Genomic DNA, 24,425 nt, shown 5'->3' with positions numbered 1-24,425 from the left:
GGCCTCTGAGAGCTCAGGCATCTGGCTGAAGCCCGTGGGACAGTTGAAGTGTTCTCTAATGCTGAACTTCTGCAGAGAGGTGTGAAAATTGTCATAAACTGAGCAAAATGGAGCAAACAAGGTGTGGGTGAAACAGCAGGAACATTGCATCAGAAAGGAGGAGAAATAAATGAATGCCTGCAGCCCAGCTCTTGTGAGCATAGTACAATACAATAACAAACCAGTTTGCACATGAGATGGCACTTAAAAGAAAAGTTCAGGGGATCTGTCACGGGAAACAGACTTTTTCCATCTCTAGAGATGTTCATAACCAGCACTACCACACTGGTAGTGATCAAAAAAGTTGTTACTGTTTGGTTGCCTTGTGAAATGGGTTTGGTGGATCTCACTCCACTTCCCAGTCAACAGGTGTCCACACCACAGTTGACACTTAAACTCATGGGTATTCTCAGGAAAGAAACCAAGGATTAGCGGGCCAGGGAGGCTGATCTGGGCCATCTTCCCAAAATATGGTCTCTATGTAGCTGTGCCCGGTGACAAAGCAGCACAAGGAAGTTTACACTGGCACTGTGCATAACTTGTAAATATAAAAGCTTCATTCTCTAAGGCTGTCACGCCAGTGTCTTTCACCAGCACAAAATTAACACTACTTTTGTTTAAAATATATGCATTAAAAATTTCAATAGGGAAACTATTTTCCACTTAAAGCTTCCAAGGAATCATTTAAAAAGAACTGTGGGGAGAAAAATGATAAAACAAAAAATCTGAAGAAGAATAACTTGACATCAAATCGACTTCTTTTACGATTTCATCACCAGAGAGTAAGCCATTGATAAACTTTCAGTCCAAAATGACTGTTAGAAGAAACAAATGTAGTACAATGATAAGTGCCAATATAAAACCCATTGATAGGCTCTGTGTGTGCACGTGCACGTGCACGCACCACACCACCAAGAACAAAACAACTGTTATCTCTCCACACAGGCAGAGGTCTTACAAGTGTAAAGGTGCAATACAGAGAAAACAAAAACAAACCCCCACAGTACCATAACTACATAAATCCCCCTTTTTTATTCAATCTGGAAAAGTTAATCAGAACACCTGTAGATTTAACAGTCATTCGGATCTGGATCTACATTTTGTGTCTCAGGCCTATCTCTACTGTTACTAGAAACAGTGTTTCTAGTGGCGAGAGTTGGCTCATGTGTTCTCTATCACTTCAGAAGAGATCCCAGGTTCCTCCTTTTCCCTCTTCTTTAGCAGTGGGCAGCCCTGCAACCTTTTGATCATGCCGACTTTGTACATTACATGACTGAACTCGGCTATGCCAAACATCCTTTTAGAAAGTTGACATTTGTGTGGTTTAAAAAAAATAAAGAAGAAGAATTAATACCAACTGCTTCCTCTTGCCCTATTGATTAAGAGAGCCGTAAGTCAGCAGGAGTGGTGCAACTTTTAACAAGCAGGGGTGTGCATAAGTTGATTGAGATATTTCTGTAGCAAAAAGGAGGGGGGAGGAAAGGAAAAGAAAAAAGATTGATGTTAAACAAATCTAATCAGAGCTGATTACAGGGAATGAAGGAATTCATTGATGGGAGAGATACAGAGACAACAAAAGAGATAGATAGCATAGGCAGGGATAATCCTAAATGAGGTGAAGGAGTTTGAATTTAATGACCAATGAGGTCTCTAATTTCTATGATTCGGTAATTCTTTCTTTCCTGCTACTTCCTGTGCTGATTGTTTTGTGTACATATCCTGACCTGCAGCACTCCATACTACACTTTGGCTCCACACAGCTCCACCAATGCCCCTCAATCCTCACCAGCAGCAGCCTCTGCTATTCCTGTCCTAGGACCCCGACACACTTCTCCTGATGCAGTTTTATAGCTATAGGGATGGAGAAGAGAGGACTGATTTTAGCACAGTTGTTGCTCAGACAAAACAGCAATGAGATTTAGTGAGAGCTCATCTAGGGGTTGTAAGAAAGGACTGGGAGCCGGCCTGATGTTGGGATCAATACGATGATATGCCAGTGATTCTTTGCACGAGCTTAGATAAGTCACAAGACTTATTCCAGCCCTAAATTGATCAAAATGCCAAAAGCTCATTGAAAAATCATCCACTGTTTCTGAAATGAGTTAAAAACTTGTGCCAATCACCCTTTTCTGACAACCTCACCTCCAGTTCTGTTACTTTTAAAAATCTGTTTAACCCCACTTTATGATGTTCTCCTGACGATGCAGACAAACTTCCCGTGGATGTTTGTTGCAAACAGCTCCATCTGAAACCCAAACCTGAACAACTCCATCATTGAGGAGACAGCGCTTGCATTGCCCAGTGGTACATTCAATATTTGTGATGACAGAGATCATCACAAAATGGGCTTTGTGATAGGCCTGTCATTTCACAGCACAGACTTGGGAATGAAGTGTGCTGTACTGTCTTTAATGCAGCCTCAGACTGAGCAGAGTTCAGGGAAAATACATTTCAGTGCAACTGATTGAGAATGAGTGAGCAAGCAAGAGTCAGAAAAGGATAAAACATCTCTATGAATACCTAGAATTACAATAGCTAATGCTACCAAATTCTGGACAGTATATTAAACTTCCTGCTTCAAGGCGGAAGCCAGTTTCTCTTAGGGAGTAGTATGAGACCTTCACAGAGGCATATCTGCCTATGATGAGGTCTCTTGTGCCTTCCTCTGAAGCATCTGTTGCTGGCTACTACTGGAGACAGGATACTGGGCTGGTGGACCACTGGTCTGATCCAGAACAGCAGTTCCTGTGGGAGAGAGAGAGAGAGACAAATGGAGACAGGACTTTTGAGTGGTTGTTTGAACTAATGAAAGAATATTGAAGTACTGAAGTATTCAACCATGTTTTAAATGGATCCCTTGTGAAAAATCTGTATTTAATTGTTCTGTAATAATTAATGAAGTATTTAAAGAGGAACACCTGGACACATTGCCTCCTCACCTATTTGAGTGCTCAGTTATCTGACAGCCATGTGAAATGCATGCTAGTATAACCCACTGCTCCATGTGTGTTTCGTCTCCCCTCTCCATGGCTGATCCACAGAGGAGAGCTGCCTGCTACTCATTCCAGCTCCTGGATTTAGTCTTTAGCTCAAGCAGCTGAGGTTTGCACTGGAAGCACTGCAGAAGATCCTGGTTTAAACTCTGTTGACAGCCAGTGTTGGAGAGGAGGTCAGTTCTTTGGCACGTGGCTGCTGTAGCCACCACCCCCCCACACACACACACACACTTTTGAAATTTCCATGTGCAACTTCACCAGTCCCTGTCTGAAATTAACCAGCTTCACTGGGTGGCAGTAAGTGGTTTAAATACCTCCCTTTGGAATAGATGATGGGAATGAATGGATGGACTACGGTAAAGAATTGGATGCCATTCCAGGGAAATTTACTTGGATCAGTACAACAGTAGTTGAGAGGTGCTCAGGAGTGAGGGCTGCAGAACTGAGGTGATAAGGCTGCAAACAAACTGTTCTTAAGTGCAGAAGGACTTCCAAGGGCCACTGTGCTACTTAAAAGTGAGGCTGTGATGCCAGTAGTAGGAGTTCAACATCAGAAAGATCATAAACCAATTTCCATCTGACTTATCAAAAGGGGAGCTTTGTGGTTTAAAAATAAAATATTTTGCTTTGGCAACAGCATGTGCCAGTCGTTTCATGTTAGCGCTCAGTATAGTGGGGGGGTGGGGAGGAAGTAAGTCACAAATAACCTGACAAGATGATGTGACAATAAAATCTCATTTGAATATTTTCCTCTTCTTAAAATGAACTTGTAGATGGCCAAGAGATAGAGGATGTTGACATGAATATTTCTGGACAGAGAGTTCACATTTCCCACAGTTGAAAATGAACTGGAGAACCATAGGGTCTTGTTGTGTTAATAAAGCTTATGGATTGCTACTTGCTAGCTTGCTCACTCTCTCTTTCCCCACAGAAGGGACTACTCTCCAGTCTAGGATAATATCCCTGGGTGTAAATCATACCCAGCTACCTAGCTTGTAGCATGTGTAACTAAGCCTACCTCCCTCCACTCGCAATGTGTCTCTGATATAGTTACTTTTAGTGACACAACACCCCAGCGTGAGGGAAAACTACCCTTCACAGATGGGTGGCTTTTAATACAGAGCTTCATTTGCTTTGGAAATACACTCTGAGAGTCTCGGGACCTCAGTTTAAATCCTGGTGATTCTGGCCTGGGCAACACCTCATTTCTTGTGCAAGTCTTATCAAGTGACCCTGCAAACGGGTTGGGGGAGGGAAGAAGCTAGCCTGTAGCTGAACATCTCTTCCCACACCCCACTAGGTGTCACCACATTCAATGGAAATCTACAAGGAAAGTTGTTGTTTTTTTGGCGGGGGGGGGGGGGGGGAGCATAAGGACAATTCAGCCTGACAGGAATTAACATCTGTGCTTCTGTAAACAATGGAATAAATAGCATGTGGATCCACGACTCCAACGTACTGTACATAGCAGTATTTTTAATGTAGTTTGGTTATAAGTGTCCCATTTTTACCTTTGCGTGCATAATCTTCTCACTTTCCCCTTCTTTAAAATGATGTCTCGTGCATAGGGTTGTCATTTATGTGCTGAGTGCATTTTCATTATTACATTTTAATGGTGTTTGAAATTCTTTTATACGTTTTCAGCTTTACTGGTATAAAAGCAGAAAGAAAAATAATCAGCATACTTGTTATTGCATGACATTTCATGTCATCAGATAACTTTATACAGCTTCTTCGTTAAGATCTAGCATAGTACCGATAGTAAACAGGGGCTTCAACCAAAACTTTCTCTATCTTAATGTCCGAAAACCAGATGCAGATTTTGCAATTTAAGCCCTTTTGCACTGAAAATGGCAACCATTTAACTGAGCCTACTCCTTAGTGGGTTTAGGTAAAGGGAGACCCAGATTTGTATGATCCCTAGTTGTGGTTTTGCAAAACCATCATCATCTCAAATCCTGCCTTTACATTAAGGATTTATGGGATGATCTAATACAATGTTTCCTCAATGACTGGTCCGTGGACCGGTGCTGGACCGGGAGATCTCCCTCACACAGTTTAGGAAGGCAGTACGCTGGTCCCTGGTATCAAAAAGGTTGAGAAACACCAGTCTAATAGATCTTTGGGTTTTTCCTTCCTACACCCTCTTTAACTATAATGATGCTATACCATCTAATAGTGATTTCTACCCTTTGGAGCAGAGTTTTGTGTTAGGATAAAAGTTGCTTTAATGTGGATGCTTGGGGTTTTTTTTAATTCTTTTTCTCACTTTCCATTTCATGAAAATTCATTAATCTGTGACATTTAAAGACTCTGTCTGAGAGGTGTCTGGAGCAACGGCCGGCTGCATACATCAATAATTTCTTAGAATCTGGCACTCTGTCAATATTTGGGGCCTCAGTAACAGCACTTAAATGCAGCGCCTGCCAACCATCATGCTCTTAGCATGTCTGTAAGAGTCTGAATGAACAGATATTAGCACATCAAGTCCTTTCATGACTGGCAACACTTTAGAGACAAACAGCTTGGTAGGTATCTTACCTCCCCTCCCCCTCCCTCCTTTTGGGCTTCTCCTCTTTCTTTGTCTGATGTAGCTCATATATTTACACACAAATATGTATCCCGCGAAGAGGCTATTGTAAAATGTGAGGTCAAAGGTGTTGTTATGGCACACTGTATGAAACAGTGGAAATGGGTTGAGGATAGGGCTGGCTCAAAAACAAGAGTTCTGTTTTGAGAGAAATTTTGACTTTTGGGAATTTGTTTTCATTCCATATTTAGTGAATCAGACAGAGCAGGGACTTAGACCCAAGTCTCCTGCATCCCAGGTGAGTGCCCTAACCACCACACTATTGAGTCAGCCTCTTGCTGTTTCCTCAGTGAATATTTAATTATAGGCATAAAGAGGACCCACTCCTATACGAGAGAGACTGACTGTTTTGCCAAGTAATTAGGGCCCTGATCTGGAATGTGGGAGACCCACATCCTCACTTGTCCTTGTTCCCAGTCAGGCAGAGTAGGATCAGGGTCCTCTCCATCTCTTGTTCTCTGCTTTCAACCAGAAATTCAATCCTGAACTTGAGCACCCCGTCTCAACAAAGGTTTCCTCAAACCTGTTTGTTTCCATGAAAAAAAGTTTCAGTTCCAACAAACTGGCATTTTCCGACAAAAAAAAGCTGCTCCAGAAAATTTACAAGCACTTCTAGTCAAAACTGTTTGGATCCCGAAAGAGATTAGGTTTATAGTGGAAGCTGGGCTGGATGAATTGGAAACAGTTTGGATTTAGATTTCATGGTGCCAAAAATCTTGTGAGAGTTCAGCTCCAAATAGTGAAAATCTTGGACAAAAATCTTACGAGAACTGCTGCTGTGGCAAGATTACAGCCAGCTCCAAATCAGAACTGGAAAATGGCCATTTCTGAGTTTGTATCACCCTCAAAATCAAACCCATAGGAGCAGGTTCAGAATCCACACCTTCTCGTCCTCTCTCCTTGCCTCCCCCATACTTCATAAAAGGATTTGAAACTCAAGCCAAATGCTCCCAGTCACCTGTGTAACCCTATTGACATAGTGGAGAAGCACGAGGGAAGCAGAATATGGTCCATCATTTATTTTTGGCATGGGTGAGAAATACAAACAGAAACGCTGATTCATAAACATCTATTCTATTGCATTTATTCTCCCCCACCTTCTCTTTGCTGGTACACTATGAGCAGGCAAAGATCCTTCAACAGATGTTGTTATTATTAATCGTGTTTCTTACACAACCCTAAGGGTCAACCAAAAGTGAAACCCCATTTTGCTGAGCACTGTACAAAAACAGTAGGAGATCATTCTTGCACCAAAGACTTTACAATCTAAATAGACTAGACAGATGCAGGGTTGGGGGAGAGGTATAATACACAATCAGAGTGAACTATATGATGGCAGCAAATTTCACTTTAGTGCCATAGTTGTTGTTATGGGAGTGGGCACTTCAAAAGAGGTCAGCTAAATGAGAAAAAAGGGAAGGTAAGGGGAATGGGGTGGGGGAGAAGATAGTAAGGGAGCAGCTGTGGAGTGAAGAGACTGCGGGGAGAGATTAGAGCAAACAACCAATCGGTGCAATTCAGAGGAAGTTCAGTCAACACTCTAGAAAGTTCTCTACCTGACCATATGCCTCTGCTTTGCTGTTTCAGCCCCTACCTGCTGGAGTGTCTCTGGGTCTTCTCTGTAATTTTCCCTTCAAGGTCAGTTGGTGGGTGGGAGGGGAGTGAGTCATGCTACTTAGAACTCACCTCCTTCTCAATACCCCCAATCGCTTCTAATAACCCCCAATTCATCCTCCAGTAACAGCAGCCAACACCCCCTAACCTGAAATCACGTAACTCCTTGCAGTGATAACTAGAGCCCATAACCACTGCAATCCCTCAAGTAACATCCAGAAACACCCTTCATTGAACTTCCAGTCCTCCTCCAGTTACACTATGAAAGACTCTACAGCTCTACGATATAACTGCATTTGCTCCAACCCCTCAGACAGAGACAAACACCTGCAAGATCTCTTTCAAGCGTTCTTACAACTATAATACCCACCTGCTGAAATGAAGAAACAGATTGACAGAGCCAGAAGAGTACCCAGAAGTTACCTACTACAGGACAGGCCCAACAAAGAAAATAACAGAACGCCACTAGCCATCAACTTCAGCCCCCAACTAAAACCTCTTCAGCGCATCAAGGATCTACAACCTATCCTGAAGGACGACCCATCACTCTCACAGATCTTGGGAGACAGGCCAGTCCTTGCTTACAGACAGTCCCCCAACCTGAAGCAAATACTCACCAGCAACAACACACCACACAACAGAACCACCAACCCAGGAACCTATCCTTGCAACAAAGCCCGTTGCCAAGTGTGTCCACATATCTATTCAGGGGACACCATCATAGGGCCTAATCACATCAGCCACACCATCAGAGGCTCGTTCACCTGCACATTTACCAATGTGATATATGCCATCATGTGCCAGCAATGCCCCTCTGCCATGTACATTGGTCAAACTGGACAGTCTCTATGTAAAAGAATAAATGGACACAAATCAGATGTCAAGAATTATAACATTCAGAAATCAGTCGGAGAACACTTCAGTCTCTCTGGTCACTCGATTACAGACCTAAGAATGGCTATTCTTCAACAAAAAAAACGTCAAAAACAGACTCCAAGGAGAGACTGCTGAATTAGAATTAATTTGCAAACTGGATACAATTAATTTAGGCTTGAATAGAGACTGGGAGTGGATGGGTCATTACACAAAGTAAAACTATTTCCCCATGTTTATTCCTCCCCCTGCTGTTCCTCAGAAGTTCTTGTCAACTGCTGGAAATGCCCATACCTTGATTATCACTACAAAAGGTTTCTCCCTCTCCCCCCCTCCGCTCTCCTGCTGGTAATAGCTCACCTTACCTGATTGCTCTCATTACAGTGTGTATGATAACACCCACTGTTTCATGTTCTCTGTGTATATCAATCTCCCCACTGTATTTTCCACTGCATGCATCCGATGAAGTGAGCTGTAGCTCACAAAAGCTTATGCTCAAATAAATTTGTTAGTCTCTAAGGTGCCACAAATCCTCCTTTTCTTTTTGCGGATACAGACTAACATGGCTGCTACTCTGATACATGTCAATCTGTTACTCTGCTGTAATGAGTTTGTGAGAGTGAGCTAGCACCAGGAGTAACTAACTACCACTTCCAAATGTTACTCCCATCACCTCAGCATTGTTTCTAGACACCCACGCATATACTGAGTATTGTCTTCCTCCAACCAGAATTTCATGTAAGCCCAATTTTCTATTTTATCCCCAGAACACCTGAACCTGTTTATTTTTTTTTCACTTGCCTAAAACAATCCTGATGCATCCTAGAAGGCTTTTGAATAGTTATAAGAATAATTACCTGCAGAGGTAATTAGCCACCTGGTAACACTGCTTCAGGCAGGCAAGCAGCAGAGGGAAAATAAAGAGGCTCAGGAGCTCTGTGGACACTGGTGGTGCTACTGGTAAGGCAGCAGCAATGGCCAATAAGCATAGACAGCCAACAGAAAAAAGCTTTATTTTGAATTATAATAATTGCTCTTTTAGCTTAAGTATGGGAGGGACGGGTGGGGGAACTGCTGTCTTAAGGGGTTTGTTCACTGCGAGTGAAAACCCTGGGTGTGATATGATCATATTGCCAGTGATCAGCATGGTTTGTAAACTTGTAACTGTCCACTAGCAGGTGGCTGGGGGTGAGACTTAGCCTCTGGGGAATGGAGATTCAGAATGGTGAGTGGTGTCTCCTATTCCTGAGCAGCAGCAATATGCATTTGCCAATTATGGAGTAGCAGCCAGAGGAAAATACAAGCAGGTTGAATTTAAAACTTCAATGAAACTTTTTGGCGAGTGAAGTATGCAGGATCAGGCCTATGTCAGTAGAAGTGTCCTGCATATGGGTTGTTAGAAGAATTGTCTGTACTGTTCTTTCTCAGTTTATGCTTTGTTCTGCCTTGTTATTGTCTCTGAGAAATAACACAGGAGCTTAGAATAACCATCCTTTTGTACCCAGGGAGCTTCATCTCAACATGTAATGGGGCGCAACTTCAGCGCTGTTTTAAAAACATGACTATACTTCCTGCCAGTGACAGACATTTATGCTCTGAAAATTCCCCTGGCCCAGCCCTCAGTGCTGCGTGTTGCAGTTGAAGAGTTTGTGGTGTTGCTTCATTTTCTATTTTTGTATTGTTTATTTTCTATCCAGTTCTAAGGACTTTTTTTTTCTTTCCCTCCCCGCCCCCTTTCATGAAACCAGTAGGGAGCATGAGATCCATGGGGACTGCAAAACTAGTGCAAAGAGGCCTCTTTCCTTCAATCACACAGACTTTCTGTAGTGCTTTAGGGACATGCCTTAGGCTCATATTGGTAACTGAATGGGCTGCAATTTAGCCATGCGCTTCCCATTAACACTAATGAGGGTTTCCTGGCTAATGCCCTGTGCAGAGAATTGGGAATATACCTGTTAGCATGCTGTTAAGGAGGTCTTTCTCTTTTAATTCAGGTACTTCTCTCTTGCTGGGAGGGCAAGTGGGGTTGGTCCTTGGAGTCAGGGGCCCGATTGTGCTGAGAGTATCTTGAGATCTGCCTTGCCACTGTACAAGACCATGCTGGCCGTTTGTTTTCTACCTTTCAAAACTGGGCTTGAAGAGATAGAAACAACAAGCTTACATTTTAGTTTTATTATAATAAATTAATAAGACTATTGGTTTTCCCATGATTGTCAAAATACAAAACTAGCCTATTGCCCCTACTTTAAGATTGGACCACATTGATATTATTTGTATTGCAGGAGACACTAGAGGCTTCAGCTGAGATCATGGTCCTGTTGTGGTAGGCACTGTACAAACATGTCCTGAAGAGCTTACAGTCTAAGAAGATAGGACAGACACAGGGTGGGAGGGCAAATAGAAGTGCAGGGAGATGAAGTATTTTCCCCATGGGCACACAGCAGAGCCAGGAACAGAACTGAGGCCTCCTGACTCCCAGACCAGTGCCCTAGCTACTAGGCCATACTGCTTTGATGGTTACACATTGTCGTATGTGATTGAACCCTATTGCATGCCTAAATTAATTATACAGCCAAACTCTGACTGTGTGGGGTGAAGGCGTGTAGAAAACAGTACAGGAAACCTTTCTGTCTGAAGCACTACCAGAATTTTAGTACTTGAAATTCCTGAGCACAAAGTGATAAAGAGAGATTATGGTTGGGTGCATTAGGGGCTCAACTATGACATCATTCTTCTTCAACACCTCTGTGGACTTCCCTAGTGTTCCCAGAGCCATTCTGCTGTCCTGAGCTTCACAGACAAATTGCCTCCAGCAACTGTTGTTGATGCGATACCCTTTGTTCTGCACCCCCCCCTTCCCGCATATGGTAGTTCCTTGGGGCACAGGCTGTATATCCCTGTACAGTAGATGTGTACAGGTGCCAAGAACCTGGCATGCTGTTCAACAATAATAATAGCATGCAGTACTGTACACTGGAGAGTTGAGTAGCATGGGGAAGATCTTATGCCTCAGGCTCTTATATTTTCATTTTCAAATGTAGTAGTATTTTGAAAAGTATTGCTTACAAGTTAAAATTTGCATTTATCAGAGCTGCTCACAAATGGGATTTATAACAAAGCTATCATTAAAGGGAAACAAAGCAGGAGAAGGAACAAAAGATACATTCTTAGCAAAGTTTGAAATGCAGACACTTTCAGCATTCCTTGCTGCTGCAGGAAAGATGTCTTCCTCCTCTCCTACCACTCTGTCCCCCTCCCCAAAAAAAGAGGCAGGCAAATGAGCAAATATAGGTTTCTCCCAGGAGACTAAACTGCTGATGCTCAAACTCTTCCTTATCTCTGGTGGTAGCATTTCCCAGTGCTCCACATCAAAAATAATGATTTAGTGTTTCCTGCATGATCATTCCCACCTTGGCTGAGATTTCCCCTAGTTCCAGTTCCAAATCACAGTGACCAGTTAGTTGGGTATTGCTGACATTATCAAGGGGATGATGAACCATCTCTCTATCTTAGATATTTCTAATGTACCCATCACTATAGTGTCTTTATCTATCTTACCTATGTACAGTATGTTTTGATACCATCAGCATCAATATGTTTTGATACCATGGTATGTACAAAATTAAGTGTCACCTTAAATGTGTCTGTAAATTCATCTGTACTCCTTGCTTCAGACACTGTTACTTAATTTTTCCCCATCGACATTTGTCCATGAGAAAGGAAACCAGGACATTCTTAAGTCTTCATTGTTGGGGAAGACTTGTGCAAAAAGATAGAGTTTGCATCGTGCTCTGAATGTGCTCCATCTAATGTACATTCAGATACTTTCTGCAAAGGAATTGCACAGTAAAGAGACTGTTATCCGGATTGCATTGGCACTCACTACCGAGAGCTTCATCCGGGGATTCGTCAGCCATAGTACTCCTTTTGGGTGAAATTCGCTTCAGTGTTCAATGCCTGCACAATCCTTGGCTCTATTCAAGCCCCACATGAAGGGCTCAGGTGGATTGAGCCTTGTGTGTTTTTTCAGTAATGAGATTAATTTCTCCCTTTGAGCTTAGCTGTTTTGGTGAGTTGCAGATGGAGAAGGCAGCCTCTAGGATAGTCAGTCTGTATAACCTATTAAAGACTTTGAAGATTAGAACCAGACTCTCTCGCATATGCAGAATTCTTCAGCATTCATTTCCCATAGTTCAGTTTTTAAAATCATAATTTTAAAAAGCAGTAATGCCAAATCTTGACCCAGTAGACCAGAGGCAGATGGACCGTCAAGCAGGGAGCAATGTATAAAATGTAAGAGACAAGGCTCAGCCACATTCTCTCCAACCCTCTCGTCTCCTCTCAGATGTAGTGAGACTAGCTTTGTGCATATTTCAGATCCAGTTTATTAGTTTCCTTTTCTATGAAAGTCTCTCTCTGTCCTTTCATCCACTCTGAACCATCGGCTTCCTCACTCCTTTCCTTCAGTCTTACTCACCCCAACCCCCTTGTGATAAATCTGTGGATGGGGGCATTCACCTTATCTTGTAACTTACTGTTTCTTCTGTCCTACCTGTGCAGCACTATTTGCTAGGTCCCAGATAATGGTAGAATTAGAGTCCTGAAGCAAAACCCAGATCCAAACACTTGAATTGAAACAATAGTGTTCAGGGAGGATGTTAGTTGATATTCATTCATATTTGAAAAGGAATTTTGATATGACTTTGTTCACTTTCCATGAAGATTGTAGTAAAAACATTTTTCATTCAAATACCCAGCTATTCACCAAAAATTAATTTTGAATTAAATGTTTGCAGTTCATTCTCTGTCAGTTAGCATGTGCTGCTAATTTTAACAATACATTATGCAATTCTCAATTAGCTTTTTGGAGAGGTTGGTTAGTTTTGTAAATCACCCAACTGGAGACTCAAACCAATACCACATGACTCACCAATGCAGCACAAGTTGCAATTCACAATTTGAACAATCCAGAGACTTCCTTCACTGAAGAAAGTCCCAAATAATTTAGTATAATAGACAATTTCCCCATCTTTTTGCTGACCATTCTGTGAAGTAGAAAGAAAATGTAAAATTTCTCAAGTATTTAATTTATTGCAGATTATTCACTCAGCTCTACCCAGCACCCTGAACATTGAGGAGATTCAGATCTGGTACCAAATTTCTCTGTTGTCCTGTATCTCTGTACCAGGTCAATCCAAAACTATGAATCTGAACAATCCCAAGCTCTAGGGAAATTCAGATATGGTTCTGGATTCAAACCATCTCTGTGTAGAACAGGATCCTATGCACTCGACACTTGCTATTCTTTAAAATAAACAAATCGGTGACACGGTGCATGGGACAGCAATGATTAATTTAAAATTATAATGACATTTATAGAGATAGGCGAGAGCTGGTATCAGTTCCATGTACTATAGTGGAAATGGGCAGTGGAAGGAATGTCTAAAGACCTTTCAGGCATGTGGTTGAAAATAAGCCTGTTAAACCATAATACTAAGTGGTTTCCCATAAAACCTCTTGACATCTCTGAGACAAGAAGTGCCACTGCAGTGGTAGAGGATCAGTAAAGCAGTCTTATGCTCTCACAGCCAATGCATACTTAAGAAAATGCTGTCATTATACTCACTGTGCTGGAGAACTGCATAGAACTGCTGTTTTATTGGTGGTGGTTGCCTGCATTCTTAGGGCATCTGGATGTGTGTTTGCCCTCCCTGCAGCTGGCCCCAACCAAAGGTTGGCCTAAATTGGAACCTGAATCATGTAGTTCTGGGCTTACCTATTACACCCTAATCCATTTCCTTCTGCTGGCCTTGGGTATAGTGCTCATCTTCCTCTTATGCCAACAGCAATTACCTGTGTGGATTAGTCAGCGGGGAGCTCTTGTATCCCCTGGGTACATCTATGCTGCAATTAAAAAACCATGAGTGGCCCATGCCTGCTGACTCAGGTTTATTAATGCTGTTAATTGTGGTATAGACATTTGGGCTCGGTGTAAAGCCCGGGCTCTAGGACCCTGTGAGATGGGAGAATCCCAAAGTTTGGGCTGCAGCCCGAGCCCGAATATCTACATCACAATTAAACTGCCCCTTAGCTTGAGCCCCATGACCCCGAGTCAGAATAAGTGCAGTGTAAGCATACCCTGTACAGCTATCTTTCCTGTTCCTTCAATCTCCATCAACCCCTGAACCATTATCTCGAGACACAAGTTGGTGTGTTTTTTCTCCAAGAGCAAGACAACCACAGTCTCCTCTGAGTGCTTCTCTCAAGCAAACAGTAAGACTGAAAATTGGGAGTTTGCCAGAAAACATTAGAAAGAGTAGCAGTGGCAGGATAATGTTGGTATGAGTGGGAAGAGAACTTTGCTTTCCTTTTACTGCTCTTAAAGATTCTCCAAACATCTTGTGTCCATGTGCCATAGCTAGATTAGCATGTCATAGAAGATTAGGGTTGGAAGAGACCTCAGGAGGTTATCTAGTCCAACCCCCTGCTCAAAGCAGGACTAATCCCAACTAAATCATCCCAGCCAGGGCTTTGTCAAGCCAAGCCTTAAAAACCTATAAGGATGGAGATTCCATCACCTCCCTAGGTAACCCATCCAGTGCTTCACCACTCTCTTAGTGAAATATTTTTTTCCTAATATCCAACCTAGACCTATCACACTGCAACTTGAGACCATTGCACCTTGTTCTGTCATCTGCCACCACTGAGAACAGCTTAGCTCCATCCTCTTTGGAACCTCCCTTCAGGTAACTGAAGACTTCTATTAAATCCCCCCTCACTCTTCTCTTCTGCAGACTAAATAAGCCCAGTTTCCTCAGCCTCTCCTCATAAGTCATGTGCCACAGCCCCTAATAATTTTTGCTGCCCACTGCTGGACTCTCTCTAATTTGTCCACATCCTTTCTGTAGTGGGGGGCCCAAAACTGGACACAGTACTTTAGATGTGGTCTCACCAGTGCCGAATACAGGGGAATAATCACTTTCCTTGATCTGCTGGCAATGCTCTTACTAATGCAGCCCAATATGTTGTTAGCCCACTTGGCAAAAAAGGCACACTGTTGACTTGTATCCAGCTTCCGGTCCACTGTAATCCCCAGGTCCTATTCTGCAGAACTGCTGCTTAGCCAGTCGGTCCCCAACCTGTAGCGGTGCATGGGATTCTTCCTTCCTAAGCACAGGACTCCGCAGTTGTCCTTGTTGAACCTCATCAGATTCCTTTTGGCCCAATCCTCCAATTTGTCTAGGTCACTCTGGACCATATTCCTACCTTCCAGCGTATCTACCTCTTCCCCCAGTTTAGTGTCATCCACGAAGTTGCTGAGGGTGCAATCCATCCTATCATCCAGATAATTAATGAAGATGTTGAACAAAACCGGCACAAGGACCAACCCCTGTGACGCTCCACTAGATACAGAGCTGTATACAAAAGTACTCCTTTATATCTTCCATGCACGCTGTGTTTGTGTGCCTCAGATATGTGGGCATAGAATCATAGAATCATAGAATATCAGGGTTGGAAGGGACCCCAGAAGGTCATCTAGTCCAACCCCCTGCTCAAAGCAGGACCAAGTCCCAGTTAAATCATCCTAGCCAGGGCTTTGTCAAGCCTGACCTTAAAAACCTCTAAGGAAGGAGATTCTACCACCTCCCTAGGTAACGCATTCCAGTGTTTCACCACCCTCTTAGTGAAAAAGTTTTTCCTAATATCCAATCTAAACCTCCCCCATTGCAACTTGAGACCATTACTCCTCGTTCTGTCATCTGCTACCATTGAGAACAGTCTAGAGCCATCCTCTTTGAAACCCCCTTTCAGGTAGTTGAAAGCAGCTATCAAATCCCCCCTCATTCTTCTCTTCTGCAGACTAAACAATCCCAGCTCCCTCAGCCTCTCCTCATAAGTCATGTGCTCTAGACCCCTAATCATTTTTGTTGCCCTTCGCTGTACTCTTTCCAATTTATCCACATCCTTCTTGTAGTGTGGGGCCCAAAACTGGACACAGTACTCCAGATGAGGCCTCACCAGTGTCGAATAGAGGGGAACGATCACGTCCCTCGATCTGCTCGCTATGCCCCTACTTATACATCCCAAAATGCCATTGGCCTTCTTGGCAACAAGGGCACACTGCTGACTCATATCCAGCTTCTCGTCCACTGTCACCCCTAGGTCCTTTTCCGCAGAACTGCTGCCGAGCCATTCGGTCCCTAGTCTGTAGCGGTGCATTGGATTCTTCCATCCTAAGTGCAGGACCCTGCACTTAGGCTTATTGAACCTCATTAGATTTCTTTTGGCCCAATCCTCCAATTTGTCTAGGTCCTTCTGTATCCTATCCCTCCCCTCCAGCGTATCTACCACTCCTCCCAGTTTAGTATCATCCGCAAATTTGCTGAGAGTGCAATCCACACCATCCTCCAGATCATTTATGAAGATATTGAACAAAACGGGCCCCAGGACCGACCCCTGGGGCACTCCACTTGACACCGGCTGCCAACTAGACATGGAGCCATTGATCACTACCCGTTGAGCCCGACAATCTAGCCAGCTTTCTACCCACCTTATAGTGCATTCATCCAGCCCATACTTCCTTAACTTGCTGACAAGAATGCTGTGGGAGACCGTGTCAAAAGCTTTGCTAAAGTCAAGAAACAATACATCCACTGCTTTCCCTTCATCCACAGAACCAGTAATCTCATCATAAAAGGCGATTAGATTAGTCAGGCATGACCTTCCCTTGGTGAATCCATGCTGACTGTTCCTGATCACTTTCCTCTCCTCTAAGTGCTTCAGGATTGATTCTTTGAGGACCTGCTCCATGATTTTTCCAGGGACTGAGGTGAGGCTGACCGGCCTGTAGTTCCCAGGATCCTCCTTCTTCCCCTTTTTAAAGATGGAAGAAGCATGTGGATTTGGATATCAGCTCTTGATGCAATCCAAGTATGAGGCATTCGTTACACTGTAGAATCTCCAGTTACTCTTCAGTATATGCAGTGTTAGTACACAGAGCCAAGTACTAAGAAGGGGTCACAATATTAAATTAATAGCATGAGTTATTTAGAAACAGTTAAAGGAACTATATTTTCAACAACACTGGGTTTAAGCATAAGTAAGTCAAAGAGGAGCTGCTTTTCCTTTGCAATCTCAGCAACTCATGGGCTGGCCATATCTTCCCCTCTAACAGTGGAATCATGGGATCCCCCACTTCTGATCTCTCACTTCTAGTGAGTTGGAACTCAAAACATGAGGCCACTCTTACTGACTACTCAGCATGTAGTGGATTTTGCTTATGCAGGACCTGTTGGTATCAAATATGGTGGCTGGATTTTTAAAAGGGCTGGTTAATTTTATGACAGGAAGGTATTTTTCATCTGTGGATAATACTGTTCAACTGACAATGTGTTGTCACAATTGGGTTGTATTTTCCCTTCCTCTCACCATCAGGTATTGGCTGCTGTCTGAGAAGAGATATTGTTATTGTTATTACTTGCATTATTGTAATGCCTGAAGGCCCCAACCAAGATCAGGGCCACAGTGTGTTAGGCAGTGTACAAACACTTAGTGAGAGACAGTCCCTGCCCTGGAGAACTTACAGTCTAAATAAACAAGAGGGCAGGCTGGGAAATAGAGGCTCAGAGGGAGTGAAATGACTTGCCCCAGAGCAAGCTGCAGGCCAGTGTCAGAGCCAGGAACAGAACCTGCCAGCCAGTCCAGTGCCCTATGCACTCTGCCTTCCCTGACTTGGCTCCTCAGTCACTGTTAGTGCAGATGCTTTGGTATGACTTAATCATGCAGGGCTATGTTCTGTAGGTACACTAGTGTGTGGAGCTTCCTAAAGGATCATATTTTCCATAATTGCCAGTCAAGGAAAGTTTCTCACTGCTCTTTATGATCCCACTTTGTGGACTGAAGAATAAGGACTCATTATGTTGGCTGGTGGCCATATTTATTTTGTACACGTTACTACTACACTTTGTCACCACAGAGGAGAGACATGCTTCACTTTCAAAGCCTTGGTCTGAAAGACATGTTTAGCTGACTGTTCTTTCCTAATCATTGCTCAAAAGGGTCTAACTACAGAATTCTGTGATATAAATGGGCATTTAGATCTACCAGAGGAAACGTTTTAGGTTAGTCTTTTTCTAGTCTTGACTTCTTCTTTGGAGTACGCTGCACTCTGGCGATCATCACTTACAAAATACCTCTGAAATAAAATATTTTCCCTTGGTTCCAAAAAGCTCATTTTGCAACTTAACTTTGCATTACATGTATCACTCTGTAACAGACACCAGGTCCTCAGAGATTGTTGTAATCAGATAGATGTATGGGGTGAGATTTTCAAAAGTACTCAGCGTTAGCCAAATTCTGTTCCCATTAAAGTCAATGGGAGTTTTACCACAGACTTCAATTGGAGCAGAATAATGCTGAGAGCTTTTAAAAATCTCATCCATGTCATAGAAGAGGTAGATGTCACTAGTGTTTGGTTTATGAAAACAAGACATACACAAAGAGAGGTGGCAGAGACAGAGAGCAAGCTATAAAATTCAGATCCTGACTTTTTTCCAAAAAATGAAGGGGGTTTGGAGCTGGAATTATAGTTCAGTCTGTTAAAGTTTGGATCTGAATCCAAATTCTTCCCAAATTTCAAGAGGCTTCTGATTGAAGGGTTTAGTTCATGGCCTTCAGAACAGGTTAACCTCTTGTACCAGCCTGTTTTCAACTACTGTGCCTTTTTTTTCCTGAGAAAACACACACATGTGTGCGCGCACACACGCTTTTGGAGGTGGGGGTATAATGTTTCTATGTATACTTTGGTTTAGTGACTGCAAAATGTATTCTTGTAATAGTTGTATTCTTTTAACAGGTGTCCCTTTAAGTTTATTGTATATTTCCCAAGATACTGTGTTTTTTAAAAAAGTATCCTATTATATTAAATAAAGTCTGGGTTCTTTTTTTGTTGTTGTTCATGCATAAATTGTTTTGAAATTATCCCTCTAATTGTCAGTTTCAGGAAAACCTTTGATTGTCAGACTAGCAACTTTTTTTATTTTTGTTTTCTTTCTGGTGCTTTTACCTTTTTATGCTATGTTCTGTAGAAGTGGGAATTATATATTCTGATTGTTATGTATGCAAAACTCAATTTGTGTATTTTATTGTTTCTTCTTCCCCCATCCCCTTTTCTTTGCATTTTCCCAACATCTGCATTGTGGATTGATGGCAAGAGCAGCAGTGGCTGGCACTTTTCCTCCAAGGTGCGAGAGAGAAAGAATTGGCTGGAATTGCTTTCCATATAGCTGGCTTGACATGCAGCATTGAAAAGGTATCATCTCATTTTCTGTCCTTGAACCAGAGGTGAAAACCACAAGGAAATAGTCATCTTGGTGCCAAGCCACCTGTTGATTCACACCAGAAAAGCCATTGGCAATACATTCCTAACCATATCCAGTTGGAACGGTTGAATGCCTGACATCTGTGTACCTACAGTATCTGTTTGTACCTATGCATCAGGTACACTGGCTAATTCAGTAGCCTTTTGCCTGGAAATCCTGGGTTCAAATTTAGGTTAAGGCAGAAGGGAATAGAGTTTTCGGTCTCAGTCTAGACCTTTGACTAGTCTATTGCATGTCTGCTTCACATCACTAATGCGCACAATTTGGCATGATTGTCAGTCATGTCTCAGTAAAAGCCCATTTCTGAAATAGCATGGGGAGTTGTAAGACAAACCTGAGTTTTGTTGGGAGACCTGTGTGGCAAGAATAGGACTGAAGTAGCCAGGGGTGCTGCAGAACAGGATTGATTGAGATGCATTCGCAGAACTGTGTGAATAGCCCAGGACTGAATAGCAGGGGAGGCTGCAGGTCAGGACTGAGGGGCATTGGCAGAGCTGAGTGATGGAATCTTGCATAGTGTCTGCCTGCACAATGTTCCAACTAGTGCTATCAGTGCTTCAGTTTCTGGTGCACTAGAATTCACCATATCAATTCAAAATTAAATTAAAACAAAATCCTGTCCTCAGACCATCATGCACACACCCAGTTACCCAGTGTGGTATATATGTAATGCAGACGACTGCAGTGCATTTAAATTACATTAAAGCACTGAGCTAAAACTACAAAAACTGACCAAATTCTGAGTTAAGAGATTGCTAATTCAGCCTTTTTTGTGCTTACACCTTTTAGTATATATGTTCCTATATGTGGGTCCCCCAAAGAGCAATAGCGCTAGAAATTATAGGTAACTTGATATATAGAACCAAATTCTGTGCTTGCTTACATGCTGTACAGCTCTGCTGAGGTTTATGGAAGGACATGAGCAAGGGCATAATTTGGCCCATGGTATTTATATTTATCCATATTGCTTTGTGCTTGAGAGATGAATAATTCCTGTGGGTCTGAAGCAGGGCCAGCTGCAGCACCAGCGTTCCAAGCAGGTGCTTGGGCGGTGGCAATTCGGCGGAAGCTTCTCTCCCCTGCCGTCCGCGGTGGCAATTCGGCGGCAACAGGTTTTTTCACTGCTTGGGGTGGCAAAAATGGTAGAGCCGTCCCTGGTCTGAAGCATTGTCCAATGTTGTGCAGCCCTACCATATGTATCCTTGGTGGGATATCTAATCTGTTGCGAAACAATGGGGCAATGAGCAGTGAAGCTGCACAGTGACTGGACTATCCTGGGCTCTCCAGACAAATCAAGTTAATATGGTTACTGTCCTCCGAAGCCTCCCTAAGGCTGAGGCAAGACACTCAAATGCCTTGAAAGGTACACTATTCATTTATGAAGTTTGCCATTACAAATATTTTATGACAGAAGGACTTTGTGGCCTGCACTCTAACATGGGCTATCCCACATACTTCAGATCCAGACTTCACAGATGGGTGGGTAGGATTAGATGTGGTAGGAGTTATAAGGCCCACTGAAGTTCGGGGATGTCCAGAACTAGGGTTTTTGATGGGCACGTTTCTAAAAACTAACCTCTAAATTCTCTAAGTTCCTGGTTGAGTTTTAGCTGTACAACTCTTATTAATGTCAGGGAGTCTCTGAGGTAATCAATCCCTAAACAATTCTTTGACCATTCTTCTCCTAAGCACCTTCATTTCAAAAACCTGTGCCCTGCTGTTCAGACTAACATTTGGCCTGTGGGTTAACTTCTGTGGGTGTGTCATGTGGCAGCTGCTGACTATGCTTGCTGTGTTGACAGAAGTAAAAATAGTAAGAACATGTTTTGTCACTAAAATAAGCCAGTGTGGTATGGGATACATATGTGGGGCAAACTCAGTCATGTTTTAACTCCATTGAAGTCTGTGGATAGGCAAAATTCAGTGGTTTTGACTTCAGTGGAATTACACCATTGATTAATTTTTTTAATTGTTGGGTTTTAGGGGGGTGTTTTTGTTCCATGTTGTTTGATGAATACAACATGTGGTTTATTTTTGCTGATGTCACTTTGTTCATACCAGCCACTTCCACAAAATTAACGCCTAGTGTATTAATGAATTGCATTTCTGAATTCTTCCATTCAGTTTATAATGTAATCCACTTGAAAGACTGTGCTGCTTGCAAAATTTGAAATTTCAAAATTGCTGTGTACCTTCCTGACAACCAATATAATTTATGTCATGTTGATGAGCCTGAGATATTTCTCAATGTTAGCCTCACGGGAACAAGACAACGAAGAGGAACTTTTAACTGATCTTGTGGATGTGGCTGTATCTAAAACCTCTTATTTGCTAGAGTTCTTAGAAGGTTTTGATTTGTTTTTCCTCTGTCTCTGACCTAATTAATTTTATGGGACGTCTCCATGGACATAATTTATATGACAAATAAATTATATTAGCAATTGCTGTCGTGGTATGAAGCCCCTCATTTATGGTAAATTTAATGTGTTCCTCTGTTCTTTTCCTTTATAAACTGTGATCTATCAGCAATCATCTCTTTTCTTTTCTTTTTCAGATGATTTTGATTGCATAATGTCTTTATTGCCAATATACAAATATGTAAATTTATAAATGCAAAGAGCGAAATATTACTGTAATTCAGAATTGGCTGGCACAAAAAGCCTCTGAAATTGCACCAGCTCTACATTTTTGGTGGTTTTCTTTTGGCTGATCCAGTTGAAATACATTTTTGTAGAAAAAGAATCAAATTGTGTCTCCGTTCTCCGCCTACTTGACAGTTTTCAGCTTGGTGCAATATGAAAGTATGATTATTAACCCCCCAGAAGAGAGTTTATTAAGGGAAATGCTGACATAACCTTAACTAAGCTAGTGCCAACGTGAGCTGGAATCATTTAATTTGCCCCATTCAAAACTGTCCCACTTACAGGGCTCGTATTAGTGGTATTGTTTAACTCTTTCAAGCCAGTGAATGTTCACAGCCTTTTTCCAGCAACAGTTGTGTGGTAATGTGTTTTGAGCCAAATTCTCCTCTTATACGTGTGCAATTTCACTGACTTTAATGAGGATACATGGATGAAACTGAGAGTCAAATTTTAACATTTCTCCCTAAGCCCCACTCCAATTTATGAAGGATTAAAGGGACACCAGATCTGCTTTTGTTCCTATTGAAGTCAATTGGAGTTTTGCCTTTGATATCCATGGGATCATAATTGGAGCAAATGTCATGCAGTTTAGGGCCAAAATACATGTTTTGTGTGAGAGTTTTTTCAAGGGCAAAGGGGTTTACAAAACACATATAAATATAAATGTTTTCTTGATTTTCTAAAAATACAATGAAAACAGTTTTTCTTTGCATTTAAACATTCCTCTGTAGCGCTGCCACTTGGTGCTTGTGCATGAGGGCTGGAAAGAGAAACTGGCTAATCTAGTTCTTCTTTCTAAGGTGAATGAAGGGCAGAAAATAAACAGCTTAAATGGGGGGGAAAGTAAATTAGGTCTGTAGCATTCCTTCATTTTGAAATATCTACAGTAATATATGTAATACAAGTAAGAAAATTTAATTCCTAAATGAAAGGAAGGCTAATGGTAAAAGTGTTGAACAGAACTTAAAATGCAAAGGTACGTTGGAAGATAACAGCAAAGCCAATCCTGGTTCTGATTCAGGAAATCACCTGAGAACATGCTTAAAGTTAAACACATGCATAAGTAATGTGCCTTATTGGGGCCTCTATGATGTTCCATATCATGGAGCTGCGCAGAGCTCAGCAAGCAGGCCTGATTCAGTGACCACGGACTGTAATATACATCCTCAGAAGGAATCCTGGAAAATGCCTTGGCAGTCATATACTAGTTAGATGATTTGCAAAACATGCCATTGGGACCTTGTGCATGGAACATAACTGAAAGGACAGGATGATATCTAGTAGTTTTCAGTTCTATGTGTGCATGTGTGGTTAATTTTGTTATTGATTTTCATAAAGAAATAGACAATGAAAAGTTCAGACAGTTTTGTTCCTTTTTTTCACATTCTCTATTGTTTATAGAGACCCCTAAGAAACCTCAAAATAAAATGACTACTAACAGGTTTGTAGCCTGTAATAGGGTGCTCGAAAGGCTGGGCTGCCTAGTAATTGGTGCACCTGACATCTGGCAGCTTGCTTCCCTGGCAGAAGTGCCTCACTCCTTAAAGAGGAATAGTAGGGGGATCCAGCTCCTCCTTCTTCTCCACGTCCCAGCCCAGGGCCCTGTGTGAAGCAACACTGGCAGGATCCTCCCTGCAGAGAATCTAAGTCCGCTGCCCTGGGCTACTTCCCGCCTCTGTTTCTTCAGTTTGGGGCATGGCCTCTGTAGTCCAAACAGTCTGTAGTAGCCCGACTCAAGCGACACTGCCTGGTGGACTTTTTGTGGCATCCAGTACCAGTCTGACATCCCTCTTGGTGGGAGCTGATGTAATATTGCAGGGTCTTAACTCCATAATCTCTCTGTGGTTTAGTCACACAGTTCACTCACTGATGGGTATTCCTTGGTCTCCTCAGTAGTCTCCCTCAATCAGGGACTCGGTGCTTCTCCCTGGTGGCTGGCCCAGCTGTCAGCTTCCTAGTGATTCTCCCCTCATGTAGAGGGGCAGAGGTGTCTCCTGTCTCTTCACCAGTCAGCCCTGAAGTGAGCCAGGTTCTCTCGTTTTCTTCCCCCTCCAGGCCTGGCATTGGCTGCAGGTATAGGGGGGCAGGGCTAGCTGGGCCCATGAACTCTCTTTAACCTTTTTTGTGCTGTTGTGAGGTTTCTCAGCCTCATTGCATGGCCCTTTTAAATGTGGTGAAGACTGATTGCTCCCTGATCTCACTTTTTCTAATGGTGCTTAACAGTCACATGATGATTAGATGACCTCCTGAGGTCTCTTCCAACGCTAATCTTCTATGATTCTATGACACT

At 42.5% G+C, this 24,425-nt stretch overlaps 1 protein-coding gene across 21 annotated transcripts in view; it reads left to right on the top strand.

Annotated features, from left to right (window-relative positions):
- Nucleotides 1–24,425, top strand: part of ZBTB20 (zinc finger and BTB domain containing 20) — a 636,327-nt gene that overhangs the window by 388,020 nt on the left and 223,882 nt on the right. For all 21 annotated transcript variants that reach the window (XM_043512102.1, XM_043512062.1, XM_043512053.1 and 18 more), the window contains one exon: nt 19,331–19,423. The gene's annotated coding sequence lies outside the window, so the exon portion shown is untranslated. The remainder of the gene's footprint in view (nt 1–19,330; nt 19,424–24,425) is intronic.

This window comes from Dermochelys coriacea, chromosome 1 (assembly GCF_009764565.3).
Source record: "Dermochelys coriacea isolate rDerCor1 chromosome 1, rDerCor1.pri.v4, whole genome shotgun sequence".
Taxonomy (NCBI): Eukaryota; Metazoa; Chordata; order Testudines; family Dermochelyidae; genus Dermochelys; species Dermochelys coriacea.
This window is presented reverse-complemented; position numbering and strand designations above follow the sequence as displayed.